Source organism: Coturnix japonica, chromosome 13, assembly GCF_001577835.2.
Source record: "Coturnix japonica isolate 7356 chromosome 13, Coturnix japonica 2.1, whole genome shotgun sequence".
NCBI classification, from domain to species: domain Eukaryota; kingdom Metazoa; phylum Chordata; class Aves; order Galliformes; family Phasianidae; genus Coturnix; species Coturnix japonica.
This window is the reverse complement of record NC_029528.1, coordinates 13,717,617-13,736,363: the sequence shown is the minus strand read 5'-3', so window position 1 is coordinate 13,736,363 and position 18,747 is coordinate 13,717,617. Positions and strand designations below refer to the sequence as shown.

General features: G+C 44.2%; 1 long non-coding RNA gene across 3 annotated transcripts in view; it reads left to right on the top strand.

Annotated features, from left to right (window-relative positions):
- The window catches only part of LOC107320432, a 131,852-nt gene that overhangs the window by 76,683 nt on the left and 36,422 nt on the right, over positions 1–18,747 (top strand). For all 3 annotated transcript variants that reach the window (XR_004308894.1, XR_004308895.1, XR_004308896.1), the window contains 8 exons: positions 504–1,674; positions 4,502–4,709; positions 8,394–8,567; positions 8,686–9,055; positions 12,328–12,478; positions 13,667–14,338; positions 15,305–15,515; positions 17,090–17,288. This is a non-coding gene — a long non-coding RNA (uncharacterized LOC107320432). The remainder of the gene's footprint in view (positions 1–503; positions 1,675–4,501; positions 4,710–8,393; positions 8,568–8,685; positions 9,056–12,327; positions 12,479–13,666; positions 14,339–15,304; positions 15,516–17,089; positions 17,289–18,747) is intronic.

Genomic DNA, 18,747 nt, shown 5'->3' with positions numbered 1-18,747 from the left:
GGGCCTTCCTTTTCTTGGATCTTCATAGCTTAGTTGAGAATAAAGCAACATAGAGCAACAGAGTTGTTCAGCAAAATGCAAAAGACTCACTTAGGATTTGACTGAGCACTTGAAAATTCATTTGCTAGAAATGGTTTACATGAGCATCTGTTAGATGGTGAGGTTTGCTTCAGGAGAGATTCTGAGCACAGTCTGGATGCGGATACATTTTTGGTGACAGAAGGAAAGCAGTGTATAACACCAACAATTATTCTTCTCATTTTCATCTCTTTGACTCCATAGGAATAAGCAGTCAAGCTTGTATGTGACCTTAATACTTATTAATATATTTTGAAGGAAGTACCTCCTTAAGGAGATTAAGTTCCCTATCAGCAGTGGTACTTTCTTTCATGGGGATATGTCTGTATCTCCTCTCGGTTCACAATTGCAGTGCATCAGTTAACAGTTGCAATAAGGGAATCAGTTGACAATTGCTAAATATTTTCTGTCTTTTCTTCCCCCAGAACATCCTGCTTCACTTTCATGTCCAAAGCTACTGCGGTGTTTTGCCAACTCTGAGCACAGCATTAAGATAAAAGGGAGACTCGATCCACTTGGCATTCACGAATAAGTATTTTTTTTCCTTCTTTATTTTCCCATTAGAAGTGTTCAACAGAAGCTGTAGGTGCTCCGTGTCATTCAGGTTGTTGCCTGGGGGTGGAACAATGAAGATTCTATTGGAAAGTGGCTAAAATTTGGGGCCATGAGCATGATGCCATTTGGCACTTGCGTGATTTTCCCTGCTCACAGCCACAAGGATCTGTCACCAGAGGCTGCAATCTTTGCTGCCAACTTTCAGCCCAGGAAAGGTGTTAGAGATTGAACTGCACTGTGATCCTTGGGAAAAGAGGGCATATCTTTGTCATTTTGTTTTACTGACATTTCTGGGGATTTTGACAGAAGGAAGATAGCAGGAAATTACAACTCCTGTCAGTGAGCATCCCGAAATATTTCTGAGTAAACGATGGCAGATGCTTCAAGCCAGAGATGCTGTTAGACATTGAGAAATATGATTTTCTTTTACTCTCAGTTGAAGCTCTGATTATTTCATTTTCCCAAGCAGAAGGTCAGTATGACATGCACGTCATATATTCATATGGCAACTCTTATATTTCATCCATGCCATTGTTTTTTTGTGTTTAAATAGAGATAAAACAGCTAAATGCAGTTGATCACTGGGCAGGAGACAGGCAGTGCTAGAAAAAAAAAGTTTCCCTTGTTTAAGTAGTATTTCTTACTTAAAAGCAAGTTTTATTTGGCTTGTGTGCAGAGCTCTGTCTTCATAAACCTTTAATCTCAGAGCTGTCAAACCTCCTTTGACCCAGAGTCTTACAGTAAATAGAGGGGGGAAAAAAAATGACAAAGATGCTCTTCTGTAGAAATGTGAGCTTAGGGAATGAAGTTCAAGGTGAAAATCCTGTAGTGTTGTTTCAGCAGCATTAATGGAAATTGATTCAATGGAGACTTTTCAGTCTCCATTCCTGAATCTCTAATGTCAAAGCCTTGAGAAAATGATAAAGTACCATGATTTTCTGATTTTCCAGGAGAGTTCTGAGTGGCCTCTGCAATGGATGAGAGAAGGCAGACGGCGTGGAGCTGTGCTGGGGACATGGCAGCATGGAGGTCATTAAACAGGTGAGCTGCTGTGTCACACTCAGCACAGAACTGTTCCATAGGTGAATCAAACCATGACTGTGTTTTCCTGCTTCTCATACTCTACACACAAATGTGATGTAAGGAGACAGTAAAACAAGCATTCGAGCACTTTGTTCCAAGTTCTTGTACAAGTGTACCTCACTGCAGCTGGAAGATATAAACATTAATTATTTCTGTATTGCACCTTTGGAGTGATGGGAGGAGTACAGATGTCAGGTGCAGTAGAGGCAGGAGCAGAGTGTTTTGTGAGGCTTTGAGTGTATTTTGTGGTTTATTATGAGAAAGGCAAGCAATGTACTGACAGTCCTCGGAGATCTTTTGAGTATTTCTTCTGTTTGCATGGTGGCCAGTCTTTGCATTTACAATGTTTATTTGAACAAGTGGGTGAGGGAAAAATAAGTGTGGATAGTAAGCAGCAGTAGGCAGATGCAGTTGATGGAATGGGATGTGTGCCAGGACATGGGCCTGATGGTTCTTCCAGTATTCATAGAGAAATAGCAGAAACCATTTGGGTAAGAAAAAAAAAGAAGAAGGAAAAAAAAAAAAACCCACAAAAAAACCAACCAACCCTCACCTGCTTATTTCTAAGGCTCAGAGGTTAGATTTTGGCTCAGGAGAACATTCTGTGATGCTCTTTGAAGCACCTTCCACTTTCAGCAGCTGCTGCAGAATGGTGAAAAAATGTGACCTGGAACATTAATGAAACAGGGACCAACTTCTTTGAATGGGGAGCTTTGGGTGTGTAACACAGGGATACACCACCAGTTCATAGAAGAGAGTGGATCATGTGCAGAATTAGTCTATTTAGAGAATGTGGTCCCTTTCCCAGCTCACAAAATGCCTGCAGATATCTTTTGATTTCCATAAGCTATCTGGCAGACATGCTCTTGGATTAATCCAGGTGGACTGTTCATTAATAATTTTACTCTGTTGTTTGGCAGTGATTGGCCATGTGAATCACAACATGTTGTTTCCTTGGCGTGAGTAGAGAAGAACACTCCTACTTACGGGATGAATTTTGTGTATGCAATTTAAAATCCATTTTCTGTGAATACTCCTGTGTATGATTTTGAAGTAGATTTTTATAAGTATTTTTGCCAGTAAAACTCACTCACTTTGATGCTGTCAGAAAACAAGTGCTAAAAGATGCATGATATTGTGTGGTTATGTACTTTAATGTTATTATCCTAACTGTATTTCAAGCTTTACTTCATCCTGAGCAGTGAATGATGTCCAGACATTTCATTTCAAACAGATTATTCAGTATTTCATTGTGCTGTAGACGAAACATACTTGCTCATGAGTCCCATAAGCTGTGCCCCACTGTTGGTATTAAATTTGAGTTCAGACAGCATCACAGGATTAAACAACAGCTTTAAGTGGACGGATAGATGAAGTGCAAATGAGTTCAAACTTGCCTGGATAGGAGCAGGCAGGCAGGACACCCACCTCAGCAGATGATCTGGGAAGGTCAGGAAGGGAGGGGTCTTTTATGACTCCAGTACCACTTGGATGTTACTGAAAAGGCACTCAGCCACTTCTTTCTTGGAAAGTTAGATTTTGCACCTGCAGCATTTCCCAGACTAAATGAAGTCATCTTAAATAAATGATGAAAATGCAAAAAATACATCTGTGAAAAAGAAGCAAATTAAGAAAACAGTGAAAGTACAGTTATTTCTAGATAGGAGCATGCTCATGTCACAGCTTCAGGTTCATATATGCCTTATCTGCTCCTGGATTTATTTTCACTAACTGAGAGTCAGAATACCAGCAACATTTTTGCACTCTGATGCAGCAGGGTTGGGTAGCTGGTCTTCTGTTACCTTCGTGCCAGTTCTTTATGCTTTTTTTTTTCTTTTAAAACCTAAAGACGTGCATATTTCAGGCAGTATAGAAAGATAACAGGCACCCTTTCTCTTTGTATATTCTATACTCATGACCAGTGTGATATATCCCAGTGAAATGATTGTGTCTGGTAAAGAAGAGATATCAGTGGTGATAAGGAGAAGAGCAGACTTGGTTGTGGGAAACAGAGGATCTCTGCATTTTTGAAGCAGACTGGAACACCATTAATCAGCATATGAACAGTTTTGAAAAACTCATTCCAAGTTATTCTGGGGCGAGGTGATGGCCAAAGATAGCACAGCTAACAAAAGGTGTCAGGGAGGGACAAAGAGCAAGAGGATGAAGACTAAGTGCTCCTGGGTATCAGATCTCATGTCTAGATGAGTTTTTGGGATGTGCTAAAGGCAAATTAGAGAGATTGCAGGTTAGATTGCAGGTTAGATAAGATGTATACAGAGTGATTGTTTGCTAGGACATATGATTTATGAAGACTTTAAAGTGTTGCAGTGAAAAAGACCACTTAGACTAGAAGGAATGTGCTAAGAATCAGAAACTCGGGGCAACCCTCAGAAAGGAGGAGGGGAAGGCCCAGGAATGGAAGCAGGAGTCAAGAGAAATGCAAAAAGAGGGAAGACAAGAGAATAGTTTTGAACAAAGGGCACAAGGGATTGCTTAGAAAAGCTCTGTGTGGGGGAGAGAGTCATTGAGGTGGAAAAATGGGCAGAGGAAGGTGTCTGAATGCTGGACCTCGACATACAACCCCAACAGTCAAGTTCAGGATGTCAGAAGAAGCCTCGGGTCCTGTAGCTGAGTGGTGTCTAGAATATCACAAGAGCTGGCAAAGAAGGTCAGTGCAGTCATTCAGTGCTGTTTAGTTAAAGTGTGTTTTTGTAGGAGTATTTTCAAGTTTTCAACCAAGAATCTTTGCCCTTGTTTGAATAAACCTCTCCTTGTTTTTCAGGCCAAGCAAGTTCAGTATGTCAAATGACACTTGGTTGAGCTAACTTGGTACTGCTAAAACAGCCATGCTTCTTGAGGTTCTGTGGGAGTGCTGGACAAGGAGAAGGTTGGAGGAGTCGGGCGGGAGCTGTGCTATTCCCTGCAGAGCCGGATGCCAGCAGTGCTATCCCAAGGGCTGGTTGAGAACAGCAGCTTTGGCATATTTGGCTGTAAGTGACATTTTGGGAAAGGCAGCATGTAGTTTTAGGGCACAGATCTCACCTTGCGATCTAACTGAAGATCCTTCACCTCTTCCCATGTCCCAAATCCCTCTTTGTATTGCTCTCCTCCTGCAAAAAGCAAGGGCTACTATCCACTCATCTACTCTAGAGTCAGCATTAAATGTGCTGTCCTGCTCTGAGCCCTGATGAGCAGAAGAGGTGCCATTCCCATCTGCCAACCAAGGCCTCCTGCATCTGTGGGCCCTGAGGGTGAAGAGTGGGCTTGCTCAGGTGGGATGTCCATGTGAGCAGGGGCAGAGAGGTGGGAGAGGGGAGGAATATCTTCCCAACTAGTGCAGCCTATGCCTATTGCTGTAATAATGGAGTTTGTGGTTCTTAGGGAGATCAGACTCACTTTGAATGCAAGGGAAGGATCCCGCTATGCATTTTAACACAGGAGGACTGGAGCCTCAGCTATTTTTAATTTTTGAAGAAGGATTTTGACAAGTGAGTGACAGATTTCAAGTTTCCTACTCAGGAATAAATAGAGGCAACTGTTTCTTAGCATACCATATTTCCAGTTAATAAAATGTGTGGGACTTGTGGCACTCATAAAGCTAGTTAGCAGCGGGGAGCCCCTAATTTCCATGCAGAGGGGACACGTGTGCCTGGTTTGGGGTGCTTAGCGGCTGCTGATGGGATTCTCTGGGCTCTGTGAGCTGAGCCTTGCCGGCCAGTTCACAGACACAAGGATGGGCCTGGTTTGCTTGGAAGTTCAAGCTCAATGAACTGAGACTCCAGAGAACAATTCCCTGGCTGCCGCCACCTCCCTGCATGGCCCTCTGAAGCCCTCCATCCTCAGAACCCACCGACCTCCCTCTCTTAATACGTTCACAAATTTTCCCAACAAAAGAGCAATTACAACCTTACAGAGACTGCTCACAAAGAGAGTGGGGATGACCCCAGCGAGGGGTTTGCACTACTCAACACATGGCCAGTCACCAACAAAGCCAGCCCTGCTCCCATTTGATCCCAGAAGAGCCTCTCAGACTGGCACGCTTGACCAAAAGCTGGCCGGGTGATTCATTCGTCTGGCGGCTCAGTGATTCATGGGCCTCCAGGAAGAAGGGAGGAGGGAGGCAAAGGCTTTTCAGAGCTGAAGTTAAATGCAAGAGAAACACATTCCCCAAAACCTGACTGTGTCCAATTGGTGTGTGAATACCCAGACAAAGCCGGGGCAGGAGCCCTGGTGGGCCACGCTGTGTGGCTTTGAGGGCGAGCCATGCTGCAGGTGGCACGTTCTCAAATCTGTGCTCTGAGCCATGTGGAGTGCATGAAGAAGTAGTGCTTTACATCCTGTGTGTGCTCCATGGCTTCCCCTGACTTCCTGGTCGGGCATGCTTTGGTTTGGATACTAAGGGCTTTCACCCAATATCAGGGTCAAAACTTCTACTGACTTTGACTTAAAATCTAAGTTTCTAAGCTATGCTAACAATTCTGGCTTCTTCTCATGTCTATGAAGCAAGCATACAGGTGCCTGCTCATGGGAACACACTGCAGATGCCTCTCTACTTATGTGCTCTGGAATACCATACTCAGTTCTGGGATCCTCAGTTCAAAAAAGACGGAGATTGAGGAGAACCCAGTGGAGGGCCTCCAAGAGGGTTGGCGCCTGGAGCATCTCTCATATGAGGAAAGACCAAGAGCCTTTGGGTTGTTCAGTCCGGAAAAGTTTGAGAGGAGATCTCATCCCTGTTCATAAATATCTGAGAGGTTGGGGTCAAATGGATGGGGCCAGGCTCTTTTTGATGGTGCGCAGCAACTGGACCAGGGTAGTGGGCACAAAGAGCTACTCAGGATGATCCATAAAATATGAGGAAGAACTTTCCTATGTGGGTGACAGAGCACTGGAACTGGTTGACCAGGTAACTGGTGTAGTCTCCCTCTCTGGAGATATTACAGACCTGCCTGGATGCTTTCCTGTGCAATGTGCCTTAGCAAAGGGTTGGACTGAGGTTCCCTTCCAACCCTACAGTGTGACTCCACCATCCGGCTGTGCTGCTCTCCTCCTCCAGCAGTGCCCAGGAGATGCTGCAGGGTTTCCAGGCCTCAGCTCAGCCTGCTGAAACTGCATCCCGTGTACCCCCGCGAGTCGCCTGCTGCAGGGGATTGTGTTACATATTGCTTCAGACACATGGGTCAAAACGCTAAATTATTTAGCAGCCATTGCCAGATGGATTTTAAAACAATTAACAAGTGCTAAAAATAGGCAGCTCTCTCTGTCTCATGGATTTTGCCAAAAAGCATCTGTTTGCTGTTCTCTTGCCAGAAATTTATGCTGAGGGTGCAGCAGAGGCCTCGTGCTCCCTTGTCGGGGCTTCAGCCGTGCCTGGGCTTCTGGATGGCCACAGCGTATCAGGGTAAAGGTGCCACTGGCAGGTTTAGGTTTGATATTAGGAGGAAGCCTTTTACACAGAGGGTGGTGATGCACTGGAACAGGTTGCCCAAGGAGGTTGTGGATGCTCCATCCCTGGAGGCATTTAAGGCCAGGCTGGATGTGGTTCTGGGCAGCCTGGGCTGCAGGTTGGCAACCCTGCACATAGCAGGGGGTTGGAACTGGATGATTATTATGGTCCTTTTTTACCCTGTCCATTCTATGATTCTTTGATCCATGTGGTAAGGCATTGTGGGATATGTAGTTCAAGGTTTCCTGGAGCCTGCAGCTCCCTGTTGTCAGGACAGGTGCATCCTCTGGCCACGTTTCAGGGCTCTGCTGTCAAGACTCTGGCCTCTGAGCATGTGTTTATTTCTGCAGCACAGGATGTGCTTTGCGCAGAGTAAAAGGCAGCGTTTGTTTCTTTTCTGAGTTTGCAGTCACCCATAAAAGCAGGTGCTTTGCACTGAGCCCAGGGTTTATGAGCCTCTGCTGCCAGCCGAGCTCTGATGCTCCACTTGGTGCCACTTGCAGCACTACACTCAGCAGACCCTGGGGAACAGTGCAGATGATGGAGCACATTTCACTGAGTTTCTGTTTCTAAAAAATGTTACACTAGGCAAAGGAGTTGGACCTGAATGAAAGTGGCGGATCTAATTTTAGACAGTACCTATGAATGAAACTTGAAACGAGCTGTTCAGGAAATACCTTCCTCTGCACCAGTGCCAGGGAGAGTATGTGATTTAATGCTAAATTAGCCAGTGCCTATGAACAGGTTACTGCAAGATTATTTTCCCTTACTTTAACTGAATTATTGGGAAAAAAACAAAAAACAAAGTCATAATTTCTACATATATGCCCATGTCCTTTTGCAAAAGCTACAGATCTTCCACCTCTGGGGAGTGAGTGCCTCCTCTGCTTCATGGCCATATGTCACCTCTTGAAGGCTGTTTGTCACTATGGCCCTGCACTCAAGAGCTCTTTTCTTCTTTCTGGTGTCTGGGGATGTCCAGAAGTGAATGGTAAATATGAGAGGACCTTGAGAAAACTGAAAGCCTATCCCAGGGCTCTTGCCCAGATGAGCAGCCACGTTAGCTTTCAAGACGCCAAATCTCTTTCAAATGTGCTTTGTTATCTATTGACCAAACATTCCTCTTTTCTTAAGAAATACAGAAGGGAATACTGCCTCTCCAGATACCAAGCAGGCATCCTGTCCCTGTCGCTCAGGCCTTTTATCACACAGCTTTTCATGTCCACAGTTTGGGACCCTGGAGACCTGATGATTGAGATGAGAAATAAATCAGCAAACAAGCTGTGTACCTTCCTGCAAAGTGTTTGCAGCCAAGCACCAAGTTACAGGCGCCTCTCTGCATAAGTGGGCTAGGCACAGCAAGCACAGCACTCACAGCACTTGATCAAAGAATAATTTACAGGTATAGTAAGCCAGTTACTCCTATCTAACCTGTGACAAGATTCTTGGCCCTTGGCAAAGGAAGCTGTAGTAAGTAAAAGTGCAGAAATGTTTTGTAATGCTTTTTTTCCTTTATCCAGATAATCTGAGTCTTGGGTCAAATCCATCGTTAACTAACCAAACCTCCCTCAACCCCATGTTTTATGAAGTTTCCACGTGGAAAGGCTTTAATGAGTTCCTGTTCATGACGAAACTTCCTATGTTGGATACAGCCCTGAATCTCATGCCAGCACTGGCTTAGCATGGGTTGGTGCTGCTAGACCCAGACATCTGGAGCTGCGCTGTGTAGGTGCTGGGTCATCGCAACGCCTTCCAATACAGCCACTCCAGGAGTACTGGTAGATGCATGACCCAAGGTGAGCATGAAGATGGTAGAGCACTTTACCTACTGGAGCAACTTTATGCTGCAATCTGAGGGCAGATGGATACCAGCTCTTTCCCTCTGGACAGGTGAGCCAGGGCAGAGATGACCACTGTAAAATGCTTAACAGAGAAAATGTGTTTATGGGAATACTGAGGAACAAAGGGGTCTGCAAAGCATTTATGTGTGGTTATGGTTAGTAGGGCGAATTCTTTGTGTATGCAAAAAGCAGCTCTATTGGTCAGTGTGCTGGCCACCAAGCCTACCTCCTCTATTGGCAATAAGGAGAAGCCTGCTCCATTGTAAGTTCAGCTGCTCTCCTCTTGTCTGCATTGCACAAATGTAATGCTGTAGCTGTAGTAAGTTTGTGTACCCCATTTAACAAGTCACAGCACCAAATGCAGCAGTGATTAGTTCATGTGATGGCCGCTGTTCTCCAAGCAAACAATGAAATCAGTTAACCAGTAAATGAGTTTCAGGCCTTCATAATACTGCTTAAGTCTAGGAAGTTGTCTCAGTCTCTGGCAGGGTCACCTTGGCTTGTCTGTGTGAGAGCATGCTGTGCCCTTCTGCTTTTCCAGCATCCTTCTGGCTTTGTGCCTTATCCCTCAGTCACGATCTATTGCACATCATTAAATCTTCATAGACAGTAATACTGTCTGATTACAGTACAGTGAGAGAGAGAGCAGGTATGTTGCCTGAGCTTAGGTAGTAAGTGCCTTCCTACTGTGTATTCACCCTTGATTTATTGCTCTGTCTTCTCAACATATATATGGAAAGCTGCATTGCCAAAACAGTTCAGGCCCCTTAAAAAGATTATGGGATTCATAGAAATATCCAGAAAGAACTTTCCCTTAATTAGTAAGGAATATACAGTGACTTCTTAAAGTATTGACTGAGGCAGAAGGAGTGAACCTTGAATCTGTGTCAACAGCACAAAGTGAACTCAGGTAATTGTGAGACTGTTAAAAACGTAGGTACTTGCACAAAAACTTGGTCCTGTTGAAGGCACAGGAGTTTATCAATGAAGTGAAGGTTTCATTTGGGTTCTTCCTCTTCTACTGTCCAAATCAGACCCATACTGCACGGTTCATCTGCCCTCTGAACACCTGATTCTGAGAGAGCTTAAGCAGCTCCTAGGGCGATCTGGCCTTGCTTAACAGCCATGTGAGATCTGGGCAGCTGGAAGCTTCCAGCCCTTTGTAGTTCTTAGTACATGCATCAAACTGAACTCAGTTGCTTCACTGAATGCATTTTAAGTACTAACATTTAAACTGAGATTTTCAGAAGTCTGATGGGGAGGTTCGTCGGTATTGCCCATCCTTGGATAGAGCAGTGTCCATCAGTCCCATAACTGCCATTTAGAATCTTATCTCTGCTCTTTTCTTAAGCTAAGTAAAAACAAACTGCATGTCTTGGGATTTGTTCAGAACTGCTGGATACTCATAAAATACACAACTGCCACGAGCTGTCACTTCTCCATCCCATCCGTAATACAATTCTGGGAAATAACACCTTTTAACAACAAGCAAACCTGCCTTAATAAGACAAAAGTCTTGTTGCTAGGAGTCCAACTTTCCACTGGCAGTGCTTCTGGTTAATACTGGAAATTCTAAATATCTGATTAAACATTTCTGGAATTTCTGGGAATACAGAGATGCCGTATGGGCAAGATCTTCAGAAAGTTCTCAACAACGTAGCTCCTGTTGGGGCTTAAAGGACCCCTCCAGGTAATCCATTTCCCTAATTTCCTGACGTTGTTCCTCACATTCCCTGAGCTGGCTCCTTAAATGACTTATGTTCTCCTTTGCAAAATGCACAGGCACAAATAAACCACATATATGAGAAAGGAATGTTCCTCTGTCCCACAAAACAAATTAAATGCTTCAGTCCAAAATCACTCCTGGGGTAGCTCCTGTGAATTCAGACAAAACGCATGAATTGAGTTTATTAAAGCAGCGTTTCTGATAGGGATTTGGAATAGCAGTCCAATGAGGTTTTGCAATAGTAAAATGGTTGTTTATTAGTGATGAGTGAATCAGAAAACGTCTGGCGTGTATGTTGATCCTAGAAAAAGAACTGAAGAAGTTTGAAACTCGATCAGGTCTCTCTGAATCTGTATGTCAGCAAAACTGCCTGGAAGTAAGTCCAAGTCAGGATTCTCATTCAAACGTACTTCAATGTTCAGATTTATAAGGCTGGCTGTAGTCGTATCCCAGCAAGTGCTAAGAAATTAGGGATGGTAAATTAAACTGCTGAAGAAACAAGTACAAACTCGTTCCTCAATTTTATACAATTGTGATCTTTTGGTGATAGTCACACGAATCCCACAGCTGTGCCAGAGCTGCAGAGAGGGATATAAAAGCCAGGGAAACAAAATTAGTTCCTGATTCAGACTTAGTAAACAAACAGCACAGGTTATTTCCAAACATTTGTTTTGTTTTCTTCTTAAGCGCTTTGTCAAACCACAAGTGGCTTTTCAGATGTCTCTGCACATAAATAAGCTTTGGGGTTGGAGTAGAGTAATTTTATTTGGATCTTCCAAGAACGTTTTTGAGATAGATACTCTCATCATGTGCTGGGCCACAGACTTTCTCCTGTGGAGCACAAAGCCAGAGATCCTCCTGCTATGGCCGGTGAGCTGGCAGCTCTCACAGCTCTGACCTTGGAACTTCAGCTTCTTAACTGACTCCGAAGGACCTGCAGATACACCACAGGAGATGTGGCCATAGGCTGTCAAGGGTTTGGCTGGTTTTGTCCACAGGCATCACGGTGTCCCTTGCACATACATGACCCATGAGATGATCTCTATGGTGAAACATGCATACCGTGAGTATGTTTTCAAACCATTGTTAGCCTTATTCTCACAGCGTTCCTTTTATTCTCAGTGTTGCAGATGAATTTTGTCCAAGACTGCTGCTCACTGGGACACCTGAGATAACAGACCAGACAAAGCCAAAGGGCAGTTGTAAATTGAAACAGGCAGAGTTGCAACCAGTCCCTCCTTCCTGATTGCAGTTGAATGGCAGAGGTCTGAAGAACTCTTGCTGCCCAGGCTGCCAGGTGGATGGTCTCTGGACAGAGAAGGATGGTCACTGAGGGGCTGCTTCATCCCTTTGGCAGGGAATTGAGGGGAGGGAGCCTCTTCAAGCACCCATGTAGCCACTCTGTCTGTGCCATACAACTGGTGGGGCCACTGCTGGCATAGCAGAGAGTTTATTGGTCCCCATCTACCCACTTTGTGCAGGGGAATGGGGCAGTTGGAGCTCCTGGCTGTCAATGCTGTCTCCTCCCTGTCAGATGTTTTCCATGGGGCTTTTAAGGCCATGAAATCATGAATTTCTCTCTCATTTGTACTCAGGATTTCTCAGAAAGACACCCACATGATCACCATGGTGCTCACAGAAGCCTTTGTTGGGAGGAAGTTCACCCATCCTGGCAAGGGGAGCAGGAGGGAGAGAAGCCCATGTGAGGTGGATGCTGTGTGTGCTGCATGTTCCTTCTCTGATCAGGTAAGGGGGCTGGAGGCAATTATTTACTGTCACAAATTCCTCATGAAAACAAAGGGAATTATGCTGTCCTTTTGTACATCCTCCATGTGTATCTTTTGGGAATATGGTAAGGGTAAATGCAGGGAAGAGGCTTTGAGATATGCTTGGTTGTTTCATGATTCTGGCCCCCTACTCCTCAATAGCTGTAGCAGAAGCAGCAGGTAGGTCAGATCTAACTGGAGGCTGCACTGTGGTAGCTGCAGTGCACTCCCTCAAGGTCAGAGCTTTGGGAAGACCTTGTGCTCTCAGACATCCAGCTTCAATTTCTAGCCAAGTTCATCTTAACCTGCATTAAGAACTGCATCTATGAAGATCACTGAGGCATGCTTAGATACTGGGGGCAAACCAGAACTTTAAGGAACATTGTCCAAATTGCATCTTCCAGTTGCGTTTCAGCAGTGTGCAGTACTCTGCATTCCTGACAGCCTGCGATTGGTGCCATGGAGCATGCCTGCTCCTCGGAGCTGAGGTCAGCCAGATCCTCAGAGATCTGAGGAGAGTCTTGTCTGAGAGCTGGCACAGCAAACTCCACGTGTGGTTGTTTGGTTACATTTAGTGAAGATGGAGTCTGTTAGCTTGTAGCTCTGGGTGAACTGTGACTGCCAGGAAATGAGGCAGTGCGGGTTGATCTGAGCCCACCTTTGCAGCCTGGAGAGACCTTCTCGTTCTTGGAAAGCTGTTAGCAATTCCTGTGTGCTCTCACAGCCAGGATCTTACCTGACCCTATCTAAGATGTCCTTATTTCTAGAGCTAAGCAAGGACAGCTGGTAATCTGGAGTAAGTGTTTAAATGCATTAACTCAGAAATACTGGTCTTCGGAATCACAGCAATATACCACGGGGAGATTCTGAGTCCAAGTGGTGCCCTGGGAGGAACAGTGCATGTCTAAAGAAACACGTCTCTCTGGAAATCCAGATGATTTCTAGCAATGGGAGAAGGAGGGCAAAGTCTCATACTGAGCCATAACGAGAAGAGCTGTATGATCACCCTGGTGGATTTTTCAGTGGATGAAACAGAGAAATTCAAGCTTAACTAGGGAATTTATGGCTACACAGAGTCTTTTTTAATATGCATCTTTCTCCAGAACCAAGCATTAAGTTTAAGCCCATGCACTGTAAGAAATAGGTTTCTTCTTTTATCTTCATTTAGCCTGGCCATAGAAAGATGCAATTCCAAGTGCCAGCCTGCGAAGCCAGAGCAGCACATCCCTCCTGCTGTGCCCTCTCCAGGAACCAACACAGAAGGTCCTCAGGAGGCTGAAAGGGGCTTCTCGGCAGAGCTGCGTGAGTCAGTTTGCACGCTGGAGCCTTGGTCTTCTCGTGACAAGCATTAGTCAGAGTGTTCCTGGCACGTGGCAGGAGCTTGAACCCCGCGGGTCCAGCGGCTTATGCCGGCCTTTCTCGAGGTGGCTGCCGTTCAGCGGCATGCAAGATGATCCCGCTGAGGAGCAGCATTCTGCTGGGGTCTGCGGACTGAGAAGCCCTCCACAAACCTCCCTTATGGCTTTCCATTAGAGCAGCTATACATAGCTCCTCTCGGGATCTACGGAGTTGCATTAACAGGCAGACAACAGAAAGCACAAATTTATCAAAATTAAATGGAAGTCAAGAGAACATACTGTCTAAGGCAGCGAGGCGGTTCAGACAGCTCTGCAGCAGCCTAAACATATGACAGACTCAAGCAGCTCCCACCGCTGCCAACACAACTGCTCGCGGGGTCTGCCAAGAAGCCAGATGCTGCTGCTGGAAAAAATATCTTCCAGAGTTTGGCATCAAGATCCTGTGATTACCATCCAAATGGGAGGAGATGGAGTGGTAGAATGTGAGTTTAGTATTTAGCACCCCAGAACTGTGCAGCAGCCTTTGAAGGCAGAGGAAAAAAGTTCAAGCAAAATATTTTTGCTAAAAATATGTTCAGAGAAATGAAGTTTTTTTTAAATAGCAGAAAACCAAACTATTATTAAAACAACACAAAAATATTTTATGTCTGTATCAATTAAATGAGTAAAACCAAAGAGGATTGTGGATTCTTTACTTGAGTAAATTTTGTTAAGGAATAGTTTTATAAAGGTCAAAGCATGAGCTCTTTGTCTCTCATGTTGTTGCTAATGGAAAGTTCCACTGCAGATAGCATCACAGCAACTCCCCTACCCAAGACAAATAGAGATGGGTCTGAGCGTTCCCGCGTATGCTTGGGAAGGGTTGAATGTGGATCCAAAGTTTGCAGCTAGTCCTCCTCTCCTGGACAAACAGAGGCTGAATCCAAGCTGACCCAGGCTTTGGGGGAAAGTCGGACCTGTGTTTGGTTCCAGGCTGTGAAGTTCAAACCCATCTTAGAAGGTGTAGCAATCAAGGTGTGGGCCATTCCTTAAAGAAGTTTGAGACTGCTCTTGAACCTCCTTCTCCTAACAACCATACTCTCATAATCTGGGAGTACAAGAGGATCTGGAGCTGCCTGTGTTGGGTGAGGTGTCCCAGCTGTGGCCTCGAGGAGCCTCCCCAACAGACACAGTGGTTATGGGTGCTCAGCACACAGAAGCAACCCGGCCAAGCAACGTCAGCTCCCCTGCCTGGCTCTACTCACCTCTTGTCTCCTTTCTTACTTTTTTGTGTATGTGATGATTCTGCTTCCTGACTAGGAATCCTCTTATTACATTAATAGTAGTAATAATAATAATAACAACCCAAGTGGGAACTCAGAAGCTTACATATGGAAAGTTAAGACATGAAGACTGTTCTGTTTCACTTGTGTTTATTGTTGCTTATTTTTATGACTGTTTTTCCACAGATGTTATCTCCTTTCCTGTTGGAAAAGTGCAAACAAAGCCATTAATCATTATCTCCCATCCCCGTGGACATGTCAGATCTTTTTACAGGAGAAGTGGACAGGAAGCAAGGAGCATCTATTCCCTCACTGAGGAGCTCACAAGGATTTCTGTGATTCTGTGATGACTGCTTACCTGTACGATCTTCCAGAACCATTTTACACAGCTGAGCACGTGAGTTGATCAGTTCAAAAGTGTTGATTCTAGAGCAACTGTAAGAGATAATCCAAAGTCACGTAACCTTTCAGAGCCCTTCATAGTACCATAGAATCATTTGAGTTGGAATAGACCTTTGAAGTCATGTAGTCCAACTCCCTACAAATAACAGGAACACCTGCACTAAATTGGGTGCTCAGAGCCCCATCCAGCTTGACCTTGAGTGTCTCCAAGGACTGGGCAGCCACCACCCCTCTGGGCAATGAGAGCCAGTGCCCCACTGCCATTATTTGGTTGATTAGCTTAACAAAGGCTCCTGCAGTTCCCTGTGCTACAAGTCCTCTCCTCAACCATTAGTTTTGATCTGAGGTTCAGGTAGAAGGCTACGTAATGCTATTCTGGTATCCAATTTATATACCAGCCACTGGAAATGTAATTGGGTTCTGTTTCACAAGGAAGGCTTATACTACTAAGAAACTTAACAGAAGTGGATAGGTTTTCTGCTGCTTGAAATGGATTTTCAGTTGAACTTTGGGGAAGAAAAGAGGGGTGAGTGAACCTTTGCAAAGATTATCTGAGCACCTGTCTGTCAGACAAGTGCCCACATGACAATTGATGGAGGATTCTGTGTTCCTCATGTCTTTCCCAGCTGTGCAGGACATCTGGATGCTGTATGTTAGCTTCTATGTTCGTGCCTGCAGGTGTTGAAGAATCTTAGCTGTAAATGTGTTTGTCTGCAGAATCTTGCATTAAGGGACAAGCTGTCCCTTGAAATAATGTCTGAAATCAAGACGCTAAATAGTTTGCATTATTTAAGTGTTAGCATATTTTCATCACTTTAAAGAAGTGTCACAACCAAACACTTCACTGGTCAGAGTTTTGACATCAGTCCATCGCTGCTGAGTGTGTCAGAGATCTGGGTACTGGACTGTCTTTGCATGCTCACATCTTTATCCATTATCTTCTGGCAGAGACTATAACTCCATCAACATGGCTTAATCTCCATGAGATTCAGCGTTAGACAACAGCATCTCAGCTACTCCTCAATATTTGCCCGTGCTTGCTTTACCCTGGAGTAAAAGTACATCAGCTTTTGTTCTTGGAGTAACAGACAGCTGTAATGATCTATAAATTCAATTTACACAATGGTATAAATTATGTTTATCTCACTGAAACCTCTGAGTGTCCACACCCCTTGCAAGACTGCATGTGTTGAATGCTTCCACCAGACTGTACAGGGAACATGAAGAGGGAAGCTATGTATGATTCATGATGGAGGACTTCCATGCTCAGTTTTCTAAGTCAGCCTCCTCCCATCAATGTACTGGAGCCAGTTTGCAACCGGCCTATTGCAGAGCGGGCCAAGCCAGCACTAGTTAGAAAACACACCTGAGATCTCAGATGCTTTGAATCAATAATCACACGTTTAAATAACGTATCTCACCTTCAGAAAGCATGTAGCAAGTCAAAGTTTGTCCTTCTGAATAGAAAGGTAATATAACACACATCTGAACAAATGTGCAAAAAAATAAAAGGAGTTACAGCTAAGCCTAGGCACTTCCTTTGCAAGCTGAGAAAAATGCCTCTTCTAGGGAACGCTGCTAAGAAGTTGGATGTTTGCCTGTCTCATCTACGAAGGGAGCAGCCAACTGCTGGTTACCTCCTTATGTTAGTATCTGGCATTTGATCATTCAGAGAACTACCTGAAGCTCGGTTTTACTTGGATGATGTATTTCTTCTATTTTTCTGAAGAAAGCACCTTCATTTCATCTGTATCTGGAACTGACATAGGTGAGTTTCTGAATATCATACAGAGATATAATTTGCTTGGATTGTGTGACATAAGCCTTTAAAGTACACATGCTGAGCCCTTAAGGCAATTTTAGTGTCCTCTCTTCCTGGGAAGCAGGACTCTTACTCATTAGGTGTAAGTCACCTAGACTCAACAGCCCTGGTCATTCCCTCAGGTCATCAGCTTTGCTCAGGCAGCTCCAATTACCTTAGCAGAATAGTATCACTCATAACAACCTAAGGAAATCAGGAAGTCACCAAACAAGGGAAGTAATTACAGCTTCTTTCAGTACTGAAAAAGCAACCTGTTCTTTTACGACCCATCAAAACCATGTGTTTGCCTTTAGTGGTTAAAATAAAGGGTGTGCAATTTGGGAATAATCCAGCTACAAAGTTTCCTAAGTAATTGGCAAGTCCTGAAAGGTTTTCATTTCTGCAATTTAAAGGTGGTGATCTTGAGATTAATTTAATTTTCTTTTAGATTAGCCTTTAAAGGACACTACGAAACCAAAGAACGACATTTTCAAATGGCAAACCCACATTTCACTCATGCGACACGAAGATTATTTTGTTAACTACCTTCAAATTTCATTTATGGTGTGATTTAGTTGTTCTGTAAATGAGAATGTCTTTCACTGCAACTGAGTCAGAATTCAGAATTTGAGAAATATTTCCCACTTTCATCAAAAGCTCTAGCATGTTACTCAATCCTAATGGTAGCATTATCAGTTTACGCAACTCGCACTTGTTTTTCACTCTTCATTTCAACACACCCATTCATTTGATTCAGATTCAACTGATTGTAGGTGAAAAAAAAATCACTCGTTTGCAGTCAGTCTACTTGCATTTTCATGAAACAGTTTTCAAATTCTTGAGGTACAAACACAGCCCATTGGTTTAACGGAGGGAGCTTTTGTAAGTCAGAGCGTGAACCAGATCTTCTGTTTCTCAGAAATAAAACAGGCTTATCCCACACGGTACTTTGGGCTGTGCTTGCACTGAGCATATGAGTAATCTGGCTGAAATCAATGGGATGACTCAAAATGCTCAAAATGATGTGCATCCCTGCCCCAGGGCCAAGATGCAGGACGCTTAATGCTGGGCGAACAGTTAGCCCTAAGCCACAGTTCATTCACTCTTTTTTTCTAGAAGATGCTTTAAAAAGAACAACAAACACAACAGAGTACAGCTCCAGACTTCTGTGCCTGAAGATGACCCCCCAAAGTTGGTTTAAGAACTCAGTAGTTTGATTGTTGTGTTGCATTGCTCTGCATTAACGTGATACTTCTGTGTCAGATTTCCCGTGTTATATCCAATAATTCCCATGACACTGATGTCCTGTTTCCCTGTTCCTGAGCTATCAGCAAACCTTTGCCTGTTTGAGGTGCAGGATGTTGGGGTATTCCCAGATCTTCTGTATGTTCACTGATTCATCCTCTCCATTGCTGAGACACCTAAA